Genomic DNA, 12,361 nt, shown 5'->3' with positions numbered 1-12,361 from the left:
GGAGATATTTTCTGGTTACTTTTTTTTTAGCGCAATTTCTGTGTTTAGGAAAATGGGCCAACTTTCCCATTTCAAAATCCTCTGATTCAGATATGGGCAAGGTGAGAGGTTAGAGGCCTCATTGTTAATGAGAGAGGCAGCCTCTGATTTTTACACTAATTGAAGCATTTACATTTTTCAGCAGAACTAAAATGCAAAACTAACACATTCCTTGGAGATTTATAACCCCACGATGGATTTTCCTATCCTCTCTCCCTTAATTATCCCAAATTATCTGAACTCTCATGAAGAAGAAAGAAATTAATATTAATATTCCATTTAGAATATACTTTAAAATGCAGTAGAAAATGGAGGCAATAATAATGATAAAGAGGGTAGCTGAGATGATTTGGAATATATAATCTTTCTTCTCTTCACTGCAGCTTCCTTATACTAGAATAAGCCAGGAAAACTCTGTCTTGCATTCATTTAGCAGAGCAATTTTTGTGCTGCATTGACTTCCAGTATATAAGTAAAAGCTTGGTAAAATATTGCTCTGTCTGTTAAATGTAATATTTTGGCTTTGTGCCTTGATCAGAAAAAAATTAAGGATAAAAGAAATTGGATAACTTTTTCTGAAGAGTGTTTGTACATGGGGGGCAAATAGACAGGTAAGGCTCATCACTGAAGAGTAGACAGGAAAAATAGCAAGAAGAAAAGAGCAGCTATAAACTGGTCATGAAATGAAGCAGAAATTATAGTTTATGTTGAAAGAAAGGAGGGAATTACAGTTATCTGAAGAGCAAACAGTGGGGTCAAATTAATCAGAAGCTGCAAATGTCAAATCCGTATACATGGGAGGAGAGGGTCAGAGGAGAGGGTCTGCTTGCATGAAAGAGATAGAAAGATGCCACAGGGAAGTGTTGGAGGGGAAAAGGAAGAATGTCTCTCCATTTGGATAGTGAGACCAAAGTACCTGGTAAATCTCCAGTTAGACACTGACTAACTACTGATGATGAGTTACAGGTTTGTAATTGGCCTTTACTACTCAGAGATGGCTCCCAGATGCTGCCCCAAATTCCTTGCTCCCATCTCTAGGGCATTGGCTTTGGGCTCCCAGTGCCCTGGAAGTTGGTAGTTATAAGATATGAGTGAAGGAGGGGGTTAGTTTTGGTTTAGAAGTGCCCTAAGATGGAAAATAACCTCGAGAACGGTCCTCAGTGGTGGGATACCATTCACACTAAATGCAAATGTAAGCCCAAGTTCAGCTTTAAAACTGAAGGCAAATTATAAATCTGAGTCCCATAACCACTTCTTCATCTTGTTCTGTGTAAATTTGTTCATTGTTTCGACTCACTGAGAGGAGCCAGAGACTTTCAAAGGACCCACCACCGGTGAGCATCTTGGCTTACAACTGCCTTGGTGTTACGCTGTCGGCTGTACTTAGAACTATGTTATCCCATGAAAGTAATGTTTGATTTCTCAAACAATATTTTGTGTCAAAAATGTAAGTTTTTAAAGGCAGAAGGGATATAGACTAACTCCCTACTCTCCTATTTTTATAAACCCTTTCTTTCTCACTGTCTTAGTACAACGTTGGCAAGTTGCTGTAAGGGTGGAAGACATCAACTAAAGTGAAGCCCATCTGCAAAGCTGTTGCATACGGCATCACATATTGGGCTTAAGGATGGATTGTGGGAGAAAAGACTGTCGTATTAAAAGAGAAAGCAACAACAGAGAATGATATTAAAAATAGTGAACAGACTCGAGATCAGCTGTGAACTAAAAAAGCCATTTTGCTGTTGCTTTTTAGTTGAAAATAGCCTTTACTGTTTCTGTAACACGTTGCCTGATCTGTTCTGTTTGCTCAGCTTTCAGAGGCTGAAGACATGTTTGTAAGAAGTATTGAGACGTGGAGCTAAGTCTAGAAATATATAGAAGCTGTTCACGGTCAACATCCAATACAGCTGGGGGTCTATGATACATGGGACCAGGCATACTTACCATTGCAGATGGCCTTCCCTCAGTGCTATCTCAAGGTAATAATACACAGAAAGTAGACGAAGGATGCTGTGGACTTGCTGGTGACAGGCGCCGCAGCACCACATGTTGCAATGCTGCAGGTGCCGTGGAGCTAGCCCCTGGATTGCGTGTGGCCGACGGTCCAGAGCGCATGTGCAGAATTGCAGCCGGGGAAGTGCTGCACAGGACTGTGCGTTGCTGGCACAACTGCTTCGCTGCACGTGGCGACTCTGGGTTATTGTATGCCGGTACAATTGTAGTGTAGCTAGGGGGTGTTGTTGGTTGGATGTTTTGGGTTCATTTTCAGTCTGGAGCATCTGTGAAAGGAGCTTGTGTTTCTCAGCCTTCTCCAACAGGCCAAAATATTTGGGAAGGAATACTAGGTCTTAATGCAGTGTTTTGTTGTTCTGTTCAATATAGTGACATTCAGTCTCAGGCAAAGCAATTTTGTGATCCTGCCTCCTTGGCTTTATTTAAAAGTGAGAATGAAAACCAAACCAAACCAAACCCCGCTGCTAAGGATGTTAGTAGTAGCTACAGGTTTTTGGTGCGAATGTGTGTTTTGAATAGTTACTAGTGAATATGTGACCTTTAAACATAATGGAATGGGGAAACTAGATTTTATTTCATTTAGCCTGATGTAACAATTTCAATGTTATGCATTGCAAGAACATTTGCAATCCACCATTGAGAAACAGTAATGTGATGGATAAAGCACTGGACTAAGCTTTTATTCTAGGCATAGCTGTAGACTTTCTACAACAATTTGTCCAAGAAAATTAACCGGCCCCCTTAGCCAGGGCTTTCTTATCTGTGAAATGAGAATGATAATCCCACAATACCAGTCTGTGACAAATACATGAATATTACTTGTATTTACTAAACAGTTTTAGATTAAATTTTTCTCTTGTCCAGTTATTTCAGAAAACAGCTATCAAGAAAACCTGACTAAAGAAATGAAAGCTGTTACGTTACATGTCTAATGTGAATTGGCTGACACATGCTAGATTGTTGAATGTCCCAGGATGAGAAATTAAAATAATTTGGTTAAATTATTGAACAACTGATTGCTAAAAGTATCATATGACCGAAGACACCTCTTACTGACTTCATAATCACTGAAAACTTCTGCAGCAGTCATAAAAAATGATGCATCTTAGTTACATTCTTCATTAATTTTGTTCATTAAGTAAGAGATATGAGGCTAAAATGAGACAATTTTATTATTAAAACCACAATTTGATTTCCAAATACCTTTTTGTTTTGTTCTGCGGCAAACATTTTATGGATTGCTTTCTTGTTCATTATTTAATGAGCAGCAAACTATTCTGCAAACTGCCACAGAAGAAAATAACACATATGAGAGGACAAGGAAAGAAATAAAACAGCACATGCTATAAACTGAACAAAATAAGTACAAGGTATCTATGCATGCCTTGTATTACACGTTTTTTTTCTGTATTGCTCTGGGTGAAAAGAAATATTCTGCATTTCTTCATGTGAATTAGGATAAGACACTGAATTCCAGAAGCTGCCTTGTACCTTTTCTTAATTTGGAAAAACAAAGAGTGTCTGTCTTTTTCCGTTCTTGTTTTCATTTCCTTACAGCTATCTCCTGTGCATCACATATCGAAAGTGCAGTGGTGCTCATTCGCAAGAAAAGTGCCACGTGTGTGTGCACGATGGTCTGATTGTGAAAGACTTTTGCCTTCCTTCCCCTTTCTGGAGATCCTGAAGGCCACATTTGTCATATAGTCACTTTGCTATGAGTGTGTAATTAAATGTAAAGCACTTTGAGATGTTCAGCTGTATAAAGTATTGCTATTGAAATGCAAGTTGTTTTTCTGCAGACAAACACAAAAGGGAAAAAACCAAATAAACAGCAACAAAAAACAAATGAAAAGGTTTCTAGGGATAAAAATGTGAACACTGTTAGATAAATAAAACATTAGAAAGAAAGGAAAATACTTCCGGAAAACAAATCAATAAGATAAAAAAAAAGATTTATTTGAGAAAGTTGACAGGCTTGCAGAAATTTCTAGCTTACAAGCTATTTACAGAGAGAAAATATGATGAATCAAGACACAATCATCAAAGTAAAAACCCTAGGTATTAAAATTTTAACTCTAACTTGTAGAGAGTCCAAATGTTTTCCTCTGTGACATAAATTTGCACAGGCAGTAGAAGCTTCCAATTACAGAGTTTCTTCTGTATTTTACATCTTTGGAGATAATGTTTGTCCTTTTGTAAAATGAGTGTGAGAGTCGGTCCTCCCCAATTTATGACTGCTACACAACATATTAGGAACTGGAATTATATATAAAACCAGAAAAAAATTAAGGCTTAACAAGCTCATTGGTGGATAGTTCTATTCATTCACTGCAAAATTACATTTTTGCCACTATGAAACAGTGGCAGGATTTACCCTGAATTGTGGTTTGGCCATGGACTAGACCCCAGGTATGCAACCTTTCAGGTAAATGCCCTGACCACAGGGTTGTAGAAGTATAGGCATAATCACATATTTTTTCTCTCCATAGGTTCTGGTGGTTCACATCTGATACAACAGAAGACAGAGCTGCATGGACGTCTCCCCTTCCAGGGGAGCGCCCCAGCCCTCACACTGCTAAGTAAGCAGTCGAAGAACAAATATCACCACATCCTACTCCTCCTTGCTGTTTTTGGAAAGGGAGCCTGTGTCTAAAACCAGGGACACTCACCTGCTCCTTCTTCTATCCAGGTTGTTTCAGGAGGTTACTGCTCCACCTCCTTGTAATCCTCCTCAGTGGAGGTTTTCATTCCAGCAAGGTCTTCTGAGGGACCTTCTGTGTCGGGGAAGTGGGGGGCAGCTTTTGAAGCAGGGCAGAGGCACACATTGTCTTCTGACTCCAGCTGTGCTGAGTGCCTCTTTTTTTTTTTCATTGAAAGTGTCTGTAAAGTAAGTGAAACTCTAACCAAAACAGTTTTGGTTAGCTATTTTGGTATTAAATACAATGAGACACAATGTATACTATACACATATTTCCCAGATAACTTCATAACCAAACCAGTTAATTATTAATAAATGCTCTCTATTAGACTCCTAGCTTTGTTTCAGCCTTCAATGATGACTTCTCAACAAAATTCATGTTCTGAAGGTCCTGGGTTGCTTTAGCTTTAGTAGCTTTCTCGTACTGGACCATATTAACTCCTCTTATTATCTCCCAGTGGGTCCATGCTGAATTGAAGCTAGTGGGTTGATGGCGTCTCTCTTTACAAAAATGTTCATGCTTCCCAGTTTTGAATTGTTATGTGTTGAAGGCCAAAGAATAACAGAAGTGGGAATTGCCTTTCAATTTTCTAGTCATCCTCTGCACTTTTAGTTATTTCTGATAAAATGTCTCAAATCTGTCAATTCACTAGTCTTAGAAGTATGATTTCACGAAAACTAAGTCTTCTCCCTGGTTTACAGAATACAAAGCAACAAATGTTTCCACGTCAGGAGGACTTCAGGGCAAGAAGTTGGACCACCCTTTCATGTTTTGCTTAAACTTGCTCAGTTTGGGCTAAAATGACTCTCCTGCAATTTGATAGTTAGCTCGAGTAATGCTGTGTACTCTCACTTTATTACTAGGTATCTGAAATTGTTTTGGTTAGACCTGGCAAATTCCAAATGTTAGCTTTGTGTTTCCCCTTTGTTTGGAGAAATAATCCAGTGTATTTGATTTCCTGAAACACTTAACTATAACCTATTAAGAAAACATGTCTTGCTGGTTGCTTTGCTTCTGCCCTAAACTGAAATGCAGTGGGAAGATGGGAAAAGGCCTCAGCTGAGTTGAAATTAGAGAGAAAGAAAGAAACACACTTGCACCATTGAAACCTGGATCCATAGGAAGCAGTTTTTACAGTAGCTTTATTGTTCATGTGTTTCTAATAACCTTCTCATTTCATCTTATTGTGAGTAAGGGGAGATGATGTACTGCCGTGAATGCTAGCGCGTGGTCTAAGTTCCAGCTTTCATTATTACTTCCATTATCACAATGGATCTTCATTGGCCTGAATTGCTAACGTTCTTACAGGAACGATAAGACTAAAATGGCTCTACCTGTCATTCACTGATGTGTGAATCGACAATCAAATGATTGATCAATTTTTCCGCGCTTCAATAGCTTCTTTCAAGCCACACGTCCTGAGGTACTGTATAAAATGCTGCAGTTCTAGGTAAGTTTTCTAAGGGATAGGTAAAGTAAATTAGGCAATTAGACCTAATCTTAGATTTAAAAATTGAAAATCCATCAGCGTCTCTGTCTTGCAAAGAAAATACATTTCAAAACCTGAACGGAAAAAGTATCCTTACAAAAAAACCCTCCTGTACTCCTGACAGCCTGCCTGTGAATGGCTTTCATGAATTTCTAATATATTTTTCTTTTGTTCATTTTTTCAAAAAACTTTGGACCCTAGAAGCTTTTAAGAAGGAGGAGTTTTGAAAGTGGAGCAATAGGAAGTGCTAAATATTTTATTAGTGATTTATGAAAACATGTTTTTGCTTTATTCCTTTAATAGAAAAAAATCGTGACAGCAAAATGATGAGGATTAATGTATGAAAATGTATTGCATGGCAGCTTCTGAGTAATGGATTTATAAACAGTTTCTTTTTTTTTAAATTTTATGTCAAAATGGATTACAAGAAGACTAGCAAATTATTGTAGTCAGATTAAATACAATACGCAGTCCATGAGTTTTTCTGTAATGTCTCCTGCGTCCTGACTGAGATCTCCCAGTCTTCATCTAGTTCCCTATAGGAATAGGGAACGTAACAGGAATGTCATGTTACTTTTGTTCACTTCCTTGGTTTAAAGCAAAGAGTAAAGCAGGTGAACCTCTGAAAAGTTTAATGTAGGAATAATGCTTCTTAAGTTGGATTTCATCCAAAATCTGTTTTTCAGTCTATTTAGTCCTTTTTGCAGTTGTTGGTGAACCTGTGCCCTTCATGGTGTACAGGTAATGATTCACTTTTAAACACTAATACGACTAGAGTTGTATGTTCTACACGATCTGTCAAAACTAAGAAACAATAAAGAGCTGCAGAAGGAAAAAAAAAAAACAACCCACAGATGAAGGACAAAAGTGAGATAGAAACCATCAAAACAGAAAAGTTGAGGCAGCCAAAGGCTGGGTAACCATTTTGACAAGCTGAGTGGAAGTCATTGTGCTTTATGCTGTGGGGTTTCATCCAAGTTTCACTGGTGGCAGTAGAAAAGCCTCAGTAGGCTTTGATGCAAACCTAATTCAGCCAACTTATTGAATGATTTCTTCATTTTTGTGACACCAGTCTTGTTGCTGAGCAGGGATGAGGAGGAAGGAGATGAGGGAAAGCCAAAGGAAAGTTGACCACACAAATGTAATGTTGGAGGCATTAGACTGCATGGGGCTGTTCAGCCTCCACAAAGAACCAAACTTATTCCCATGGAAACCAATGTTCGAAGATGAATAAGTAGCCTGGCTCTCAGCAGCTCCCTTTCCTTTTTCTCTTTTCTTCTCTCTTGGGACGTTTTGTTGTTGTTTTTGGTAAAGGGAAAGAAAGACGCCCTTCACCTCCAAGCAGCTTGAGAAAAGACTGGCAACATTCATTCCACTAATAAGGTGGCAATTAATGCAAAGAGGAATGTCCTGGATTTCTCAAGGAGAAGTATTTTTTAACAGGAGCTAGTCAAGATGTTGATGAGGTTTTGTTTCTCTTTTTTTGTTGTTGTTGTTGTTTAAATGGGATGTACACTTTCTGGAAAAGGGGGCTGCTAAACTGGTGTTGTAAGTCTGCCCTCACGTGTTGGGTTTTAACTCTTCGGGAGAGAAAGTATAAGTGAGCTCAGTGGAATCCACCAGACATATTGTGGCACCACCCAGGCAGAGATCCTCAGGTCTGCTCATTTTTTTTAATTTTAAGTTTTAGGTGCTGATGTACGCATAGCAATGGGTTACACACAGAGGGAATAGCCAGAGGTATGCACTATTCATTTGATGTAGCAGATATGGGTCATTATCATTCCTGCGCTTAGTAGATAATGAATTCAAACGGAATGTTACAAAGGTGTTACTGATGGTATCAGTGTTATAATGTGTTGCAACTATTGACTGACATAAAAAGAGACAGCCAAAGGTAGGCTGAAAAACAGCAGAATTATCAACTAACTTTCAGTAAGTAAGGAAGATACTCTCAGTAGTCTGAAAAAAATCTTTTGCATTCGGCTTCTTGTGAGGACAGTTTCTGAGAATAGAAAATGTCATAGGGAATAGCGTCATGTGGGAAATTTCCAGTGTGAGTCAGCATGAAACTGTGCTTAGATGGGGCATGAGTTGTTCTGCAGGCTTTGAAACTAATGAAGCCAGGTCTCCTGCAGGCTTGCATCTGGGACCGACTGACTGTGGTGTCTCTGAAAGTGTCAGTGCCTGCTGAAACGTTGGTGCAACAAGCACATATAGAAGACCTTTTCCATCCAAAGGAAGACGTCTTCCATGTGGATCCTCTGATACCTAAATGACGATCTCATGCTGCAGCCTTTCCTTTAGCAGGGAATAAATGTTGGTTGCTCTCCCTTCTCCCTCTCCAGACATCTGTTTTTACAAAACTTGGAAGAACATAATTGTCTTTGAGAGCTCTGTCCCTCTATTCCACTTGGCTGACATCAGTCAGTAGGCTCAAAATTAGTAGGGAAACCAGCCAGACAAAATTATTGCCTAAGCCTCATTTCCTTAGGAAACTAGGCTAAAAAGTTAATATTAGCAATAACTCCTGAATTGGAGCTACCGCAGTGTGGCACCGGAGCTGTGTACGCCAAAGCGCAGTCTGATGTGTCGCTCCCGTTGTGCTTTTGCTGTAAACTTTCTCCTGGGCCCTGTTAGCAAACAAACCTTCCTCCAGCTGCTGTGTGGGTGAACGGTCATAGCAGTCTCCTCAGCAGGGGGGAGTCAGAATCTCTTTGCTCCTTGGCTTACCCACTGGTGTTTTTGGGATGTGAACCACTGCTTACCAGAAAGTGACGGAGACCACACATCCATTTAATCTGGACATTCCCTGGCCTTCTGAATATTTTAGACCAGCACTCAAATCAGCAGTTTGCAATGGTTTCATCTCCTGCTACAGAGTAATTCATTTCCATGGCAAATTTTTTTTTTAAATCTTTTAAAAGGCCTACATGTTCTTCTCCACCTGAGTATATGAGTGTCAATTTGGTTTAACCTATCTATCTGCAGTCCTTAAATTGTTTTTGAATTTACTTTTTTCAAGTTTTACGTTTTCTTTCTAGATAACGATTTATGGATGTGCAGTGTGAGAAATGTATTTTCTGCTGCAGTGGATGGAAACCCGGGTCTCCATTGCTGCCTAGGGTCTGCATTTTCATCTGCACTGTGTTGTTCATGGTATGTATCCCCCCCTTTCCTCCTTTCCCTTTCTCAGGACGGTGCCTAAGAAATTGCATTTGTCTTTGCAGAAAACTGAAATGCTCATCTCTGTTTCAAAAAAAAAAAAAAAAAGGAAAAAACACATTTCACAGCAGACTCTTCCTTCTTCGTCACATACGGTCAGTGATAGTCGCCTCACTGAGATCCGTTCAACTCCCAGTGTGTTTTAAGAAGTCCTTTATATACTAAGAAAGGCATATGGCCAAAGCTGCTTGTGCTGCGTTTTCTACTGTGTGAATATGAAGCGCGGCAATGGCATCGTGACTGCTTTCCAGCATGAGCTTATCTTCAGTATTTTGTTTTATCCTGGAGGCATTGACCTTTCTATTATTAGCCTCTCTGAAAGGAAGGAGTACAACAATGTCTTGTCTGTATCATCTTGTATATGGTTTATATGCGGCTCAAAGTTCTGCCAGAAACTTAGTGTCATTTTACTGCCTGGTTTTACATTCTGCCTGTGATGTACTAATTATCGGGGTGTGACAGAGCACTTATTTCCTATCATAAACCAGGGCTGTTATCCAGGAATGAAATTTTGTTCGAGTCATGAAAGGATGTAACAATATGAAATATTCTCTGAGGGCCATACTCTCATCCTGTTGACATTGATGGGAATGTTACTTTTGTCTTCACTGTGAGAGCCACATAATGAGACAATGGCATTACAATGCCTGCTTTTATTTTACAATGCCTGCTTTTATTTTTTTTTAAAGAAACATTTCCCCACAGTGCTGTGAGCACTGGACAGTGGTATACCTCAGCTGAGTACCTGGTGCAGCACTAGCACAGGGTATTTAGTATGCTAGAGAGCCACAGTCTTTGTGGATATAAATCAGCATAGTTCCTTCCACATCAGGGGCAGTGTACTGTTTTATATTATGGGGAAATCTTGCTCTCAGCTTCAAGCTGCCATTTCCTTCCCCTTTTAGAAAGGAAAAAGCAAAGAGACTGCACTTTTAATCCATTCCTAGTAAGGGGAGGATGGGAGGAAAGAAATACAACAATTTGGAGACTGTGTAGTAGTTTCCTAGTTCCCTACAAGTAGCACACAGTTAATGCACATGACTTAATGGGAATACACTTGCACTCAGCCGCGCTTGCCTACGGCAGAAGAGATAATGAAGTTATTTCTGCTTATACCATCACAAGCCCTCACTTGAACAGCAGAAGCACAAGTAGAGACCAGATTCAAACCAAGAGCAAGGGTGAACAGAGTGCAGTCTCCAGCCTGGCCAGGGCTGCTCAACACCGCTCTTGGAGATGCTGGGTGCTGTTGGACACTTACGCATCATGTTAGAGCCTCACGTTGCTGTAGGTATCGGTGTTTTGTATATTCACAGGCTGATGGCTATTTCTTCCACCTCTGTGGAAAAGATGATAAAATTTCAAGACAAGTAAGAAAGTCGGTCTTTTTTGCCAAATTCCAGCAGACTAGGCAGCCCACAGTGTTTGGAACATGTGTGATATTATATTGCAGACATTTCTGGTTGTAAGAGCAGAATTCAACCCTGAACTCATTTACATGATTAAAAGGAAGCCAGAATGTCCCACCATACTTTTATAGCACTGGAATGCAAATTTTGATTTACAGTTCCAACTCAGTTCCTTTTCTTACTGATATTTCCCCCCTTTTACCCTCCTCCTCAAGAAAAAAAAAAAAAGCATTTGCATCTTTTACTTCTATCTTAAGCATCACTTTCTGATCTTCTACAGACTGAACCTTGACAATTTTGTAAGGAAATAGATGGTTCTTCTGTTCTACATATCCCATAATTTATTGGCTTCTTGCACCTGTCAAATGCCACATTTCCTCCCTCTGGGAGCATGCTCCCATTCATGTAACCCTCCTTGCCCTGTAACTAGAGAAAGAGAGAAAGTTACAGGTGTCAGTTAAGCCATGACTGTTTCTTTGATCTTTCCTAGTTTTTTTTTTTTATTGGAATGTTTCTTCCTAAGTGTTTTTCCTGTGTAACTTTACTTTCAAATAGAGCAGCATTTGTTTTGTTTTCAGTAAGCCCGGAGCCCCAGTTCTGCTTGTGCCACCAGTGAAAAGTGGAAGTGATTCCCCTGATCTCAGCAGATCCTGCTGGGTTAAACCTCATCCGCACAAAGAGTTCTGGTGTCCCTGTCATCTTATTCAGAAATGAGATCCCTGTTTGTGAATAACCCTTCAAATCCACCCCTTATTTGAGAAAGCACTCAAATACTTTCCTGAATCGGGAATATGGAAAATATTCACTTTTTTAGCAGGACGATTTAATGATTAAAAAATCAGGTATATTAAAGGAAAAACAGATCCTTACTCATTTTCCGTGGAAGTGATATATCCTTCGCCAGGACTGGATCTCTTTCTAACTGATGTTCTGTAGCTGAAACGGAAGATGAAAGTATGATGCAGACATTATTGGGGAGGCCATTTCCTAGTGCTGTTCAAGAGGTTGGACATAGTCACCGCTAGCTCTCTCTGCATCACTGAAATGCAAACAGTTCGGCTCATCTCCGTGCCTTCCAGCCCAGACATTCAGACACTTTAGTAGTAATAAATCCTAAAAAGCACATTTTTAAAACTAATGCTATCAGCCAAGGCAGGCATTTTGCACAGCTTCAGCTGGGCATCTAACCTGACCGCTTTCATTTTTGATCCTGATCTTTCTTTCTCCCCCTGGTTCTTCGGTCCTTACAAGAAGACGCCGCTGCCTGTGTGAAATGGCAGGAGGCTGTCCGTGCTTCTGAAATAAATCGTTACCCGTGAGGTTTTCAAAAACCCTGAAAACATTTCTGCGTACACCCTCCTTTTCTTCTCGGTCACGCTTTCCCTTTCTTTCCACGCCGAAGCATTCGCTTTGGGGCAGAGCCCAGGCCATTTCTTTCGGGCTTCCTTTTGCCGCGGCTAGCGATGCCTTTTACTCCCTGCCCTCCT

General features: G+C 39.9%; 1 long non-coding RNA gene across 1 annotated transcript; it reads right to left on the bottom strand.

Moving 5' to 3' along the window:
- Positions 1-10,172: 10,172 nt before the first annotated feature.
- LOC103914146 lies at positions 10,173-12,327 on the bottom strand. Its single transcript, XR_663451.1, has 3 exons — positions 12,228-12,327; positions 11,745-11,810; positions 10,173-10,804 (listed from the first exon to the last, which is right to left on the bottom strand). It is a non-coding gene; the product is annotated as an uncharacterized LOC103914146 (long non-coding RNA).
- Positions 12,328-12,361: the final 34 nt, after the last annotated feature.

Source organism: Pygoscelis adeliae, unplaced genomic scaffold (genome assembly GCF_000699105.1).
Source record: "Pygoscelis adeliae isolate BGI_AS28 unplaced genomic scaffold, ASM69910v1 Scaffold33, whole genome shotgun sequence".
Lineage (NCBI taxonomy): Eukaryota > Metazoa > Chordata > Aves > Sphenisciformes > Spheniscidae > Pygoscelis > Pygoscelis adeliae.
The sequence above is the reverse complement of the archived record's forward strand: the minus strand, read 5'-3'. Positions and strand labels throughout refer to the sequence as shown.